Source organism: Gekko japonicus, unplaced genomic scaffold, assembly GCF_001447785.1.
Source record: "Gekko japonicus isolate JY-2015 unplaced genomic scaffold, Gekko_japonicus_V1.1 scaffold2935, whole genome shotgun sequence".
NCBI lineage: Eukaryota > Metazoa > Chordata > Lepidosauria > Squamata > Gekkonidae > Gekko > Gekko japonicus.
Genome location: NW_015174925.1, coordinates 169,052 through 174,060, shown reverse-complemented (window position 1 = coordinate 174,060; position 5,009 = coordinate 169,052). Strand labels below are relative to the sequence as shown.

General features: G+C 41.7%; 1 pseudogene; it reads right to left on the bottom strand.

Moving 5' to 3' along the window:
* Positions 1 to 1,651: 1,651 nt before the first annotated feature.
* LOC107122052 lies at positions 1,652 to 2,179 on the bottom strand (annotated as a pseudogene).
* Between the last annotated feature and the right edge of the window lie 2,830 nt (positions 2,180 to 5,009).

Below are 5,009 nucleotides of genomic sequence, written 5' to 3'. Positions count from 1 at the left end.
TAGATCTTAAATATGCAACGAGAGAAGTAGATGACACTGGAATACCATTGGGTATTAAAATTGCTCAGAAGATATTGGAGATGATCATGTATTTTTGGTGCATACTCAGGGATGCAGGAGTGAGAGGCTGTCGAAAACAGCATTTTAAAAAGCCTGTTTGTCATATTTTCAAAACATGCAATGAACTATTTGGCCTCAACGTAAACCCTGGAATCAAATTGGCATCCCCCCCCCCCTTCAGCATTAGCATTTTTTTCTGACTTCAAATGCAGATCAACATTGCTGCATGGTTTTTGTTGCATATGTAATTCAGTGAGTAATTCAATGTTTTCTGAAAGTTCTGGCTCCCTGCAGCTCGGTACAACCAGGTGGTTATTCTAGTGGGTTACAGTTGAAGATCTTCATTTTGGCACCATGGGGAAATTCTGTTTGTAAACATGCCACTGGATATGTTTACCCAGTCATAAAACTAGAGGCTGCTGATGAAATATCCAGAACTGGAGGGTAAGCCTGGCATCTCTCCAATAGGAGCCACACCAAAATTTGCATAGCCCTACCAGAGTGAGCAGGGGCTGTGGTGGCTCAGAGGTTAAGATGCTGAGCTGCAGACTGGAAGGTCGGTAGTTCAGCAGTTCGAGACCCTAGTGCCGTGTGATGGAGTGGGCTCCCATCTCTTGTCAACCTAGCAGTTTGAAAGCAAGAAATTGCAAGTAGATAAATAGGTACCACTTCGGTGGGAAGGTAACAGCGTTCTATGTGCCTCATCATTTAATCATGCCAGCCTCATGGCCACAGAAACATCTTTGGACAGCTCTGGCTCTTCGGCTTGGAAACAGATGAGCACCGCCTCCTAGAGTTGGATTCAACTAGCTTTTGAATTTATGAATGATTTTTGAATCTAGAAAGGGCATGTGTTATGGGAATATGAAAGCAGGGAAGCAGTAGTCTTTGTTGTAAATCTGATGCTGCTATTAGTGCCGTGCACAGTTAAACCAACAACTTTTTCCTTTAGAAAGAAGCTTGGAAATTTCATTTTTGTGTTGATTTTTGATAGTTTCAGGAGTGTAACTGTCTTCTGAACTTTTAGGATATCTCTCCAATCAGCTGTTGAACCCAAGACAGCATCAACAGCATCACTCTCTTGAGAATTTCTGGTTACTGCAGATGATGAAGATCTAATCAAAGTTATCATATTCAGAAGAATTGATGGGATTCAACATTCATAATCAAATATGTGCAGGTAAATAACTGTGTAATTTATTCAGCATTGTTTGTTCTTTTTCTTATTTATGTGTGTGGTACTGTACAGTCAAACAGTATTGTGTTTATTGGAAAACATGATTTAATTAGGTCTGAAAAGGGTCTGGGAACTTAAAAAAACCGTTTTCATATTTATGTTGTGGGTAGTGGTCATATGATTGCTTTGACAACCCATGAGATCTGTATATTCTGTTTTGCTAGTTAACCCTTTAGAAGTTGGGGCTGGTCAGTTGGTTTAGCAGTCCTTTCCATGGCAGAGGTTTGCATTTTCTGCAGGCCTGTGAAACCATCAAATCACTTAAACAGAGAAATACTGAGCAGAGATAATAACTCTAAGGAAAAATAACATGAATTTTGTGTCCGTGTATGCATAAAATTGTTTAAGTAATCATTAGGATTTATAGTTAGAAGTTAACCATGTCAGCCCTTCATAGAGTCCATCGCCTGAGGTGGCGCAGGATGGCTGAACATACCAATTGCTATCCCTGATCTGTGTCAGGCCTAATTTTTCTTGGATCTCATGCGGCTTCATGGCATTGGGGAGGTCCTGCTTGTTGGCAAAGATCAGGATGATGGCATCTCGCATATTCCGGTCATTGATGATGTAGTGCAGTTCCTGCCGGGCCTTGTTGATGCGGTCCCTATCCGCACAGTCCACCACGAAGATCAGGCCCTGCATGCCCGTGTAGTAGTGCCAACCACAGCAGCCGGATCTTGTCTTGGCCCCTGACGTCCCACACATTGAACTTGACATTCTTGTACGACACTGTCTCCACGCTGAAGCCCACGGTGGGGATGGTGGTGACCGCCTGGCCCAGCTTCAGTTTGTAGAGGATGGTGGTGTTTCCCGCCGCATCCAGCCCAGCATCAAGATCCGCATCTCCTTGTTGCTGAAGATTTTGGACAGCACCTTGCCCATGATTGCGGCTGGGGACGCGCAGGGCAGGCATCCACAGGAGGGCACGGGAAGGGGGTGGGTGGAACAACAACAACAGAAGATACCCCCCCTTATAGGTCACCGCTTTGGAGGCCAGAAGCACACAGGTTTTGGAGGTCAGGCACCACTGAGCCCCCCAAAAGGGCTTGTGGGCAGGAAAGGTCTGGAAGCACCACCAGCCTCCCCTCCAGGAACCAGCAAGGGTTGTTCCAAGATGGTTGCCTGGCCCAGGGCCCCCAATGGGGGTGAAACAAAAGCGGCCCCAAGGAGACAGCAGGGGGACCAGCCCAGGAATTGCCCCAGGGAAACCAGGGGAGGGGGCATGACCTGTTGGGAGGGCATGGCCTCTGAAAGGTGGGGCGGGAGGTCTCGGTGCCCGTCAGGCCCTAGCACCCCCTGGCTTTTCTGCAGCTTCCGACGGGTCTCCCAGGCAATGGCTTGTGGCTGGTTTCGCAATGGCTCTGCTTCTCGCCCCTCCGCGGGGCTCTCCAGGGGTGGCCTCCCCACCGGCCCGCCTCGCGTCTTCCCCTCACAAAACTCCCCAGCTGGCTCATGGTGGCGACCGGCTGTAGGGCGCATGCACGGCCCACTCCAAATTTGTTTATTTATTTCATTAGATTTCTTGACTGCCCTTCCCTGCTTGCATGGGGCTCAGAGCGGTTTACAACAAAATAATTCAACACATTATAAAACTGATTAAAACCATAAAAATTCAATATTAAAAACATTCTACCATTTAAGTATTTGAAGACATTTTAAGGATGAGATGGCATATCTAGCATTCAGTCATGGGGGAGGAGGGGGGGTGCCAGGCAGATGTAAAGAACCATCACTGGTCTCAGCCAAAGGCCTGGCAGAACATCTCTGCCTTACATTCCCTGCGAAACTTTAATAGGTCATACAGGGCACGTGTGACTTACAGACAGGAGAGTGTGACTTACAGCACAAGGCTAGGAAAACAGGCTTAGTTTTAGACATTTAAAAATATTGTCAGAGGACCTGAGAGCATTGATGATGTGAATCAGCCCTTCCTTCAACGCACCTTCTAAGGTTTTTAGTCAAACTACTACTTGCTTTGATATGTGATATTTTTACCTTGGGAACTGAAGTTCTTCGCAATCAGGTGTCTTGTATACTGATGAAAAACCTGTGTGTTGCATCCATTCAGGAGCGAAAATTACTTGTGTGTTCACACTGAGAGAAAATAGTTCAAAGATATCTGGCTTATGCAAACTCACAGTAAGTGTAAAGCAGGCATAAAGCTAGTGTACATAGATCCAGAGTGATCCAATGAATCTAGTACCAGGGACGGTATCTGTTCGCCTAAAACCACAAAGGCTTGTGTATTTCCTTTAAAAAATAATAATTTATTTATTGAGTTTTATAAGCCTATATTGTACACATAAACATAAACAAGATCATTGACAAAATTACGTATACATCCGTACCTTGAACCACACTTATTTTCTAGAAGACACAAAATGACATTCCCAACATACTTTCAGAAGCTAATTTTCCCTTCTTTCCAATCTTCATATCTAATCTGTGTTGACTAAAAGTTTATATTTCTATAGTCTTTTGAGGTTTATTATTGACTATTCAACACTTCTTATCCCAACTCCCATGTCTAGCCAGTTTTGTGCAATCAATATAGGGGTTTAAGTTCATAATTATTTTTTTATTTATTTTTAATTTTTTCCCTTGTTCCCTTCTTATCCTTTTACCTTTTCTCCTCACTTTTTAGAGCTTTAATGTTCTATTAATATTTAGCTTACAGCTTTAAATTTCTTCTTTGAGGTATCCCTTTTCCCTTTCATTTCCTCAACATTATCCGTTTATAGTTTTCCAGGCCCAGACCTACCTTAAGTCAATCCTCCTCACATTTATTGCAATAAACAACATTAAACCTACTTACAACTCATCCCTGTCTACCAACCAGTGTCCACATCAATTTCTAATCAGTTTCTAATCACATAAATATAAATATACAATAATTCCCCTCAACAATTACCAATTCATTTTTCTTAACTATAATCAATTTCATTCTTTTTTTCTTTTTTTTAAACATATCCCTGCTAAATCAATTACAACTGCATAGATTTATGAATAAATAAGTTTAAATTCAAACACTAATACTTCAATTCATAAGCCAATACACAAAATCAATTTCTAATCCATTTCTAGTCACATAAATATACTTTAAAACCCTTATAATATTTTTACTTAATTCATTTAGTACCAAATCACTAGTAACCGTTATGATCATTTTGGATTACTCATCATATTACCAATTAATTTCCTCATAATCACTATATTTAAACAATTATTCATTCACCCTTATTATTTCCCTTATATCTTAAAACAACCCCTTCTAATCACCACTAATTGTCCCAACAAAATCCAGTACAAAAACATACATTTATAAGTAAGTAGGTATAAATACAAATACTAATATTTCAGATCATAAGCCAATAAATTTCGGGTCAGTCTTCCAGTTTATATCTCAAGAGGAGGGAAGCACAAAGTTCTCCTTTTCATATCGCTTAATTTTCCTTCTGAACGTCCAGGCAACTTTCCTTTAGGTTCTGCTACTTCCCTTAGCAAGTCCACACCATCATCCAAATTTTCTTTCTTAACACAGTCTCCATTTTCTATCAGTTCCTCCTCAAGAATCTTCTCCACGGCAATTGACCCCTGCTTTTCCTTTCCTGCTGTTTCCACTTGCAAACCATACTCCTTCCTTAATTCTACACATGCCTCTTCACAACCTCTCCTCACCGCTTCTCTTATTGCTCTAATAAATTGCTCCATA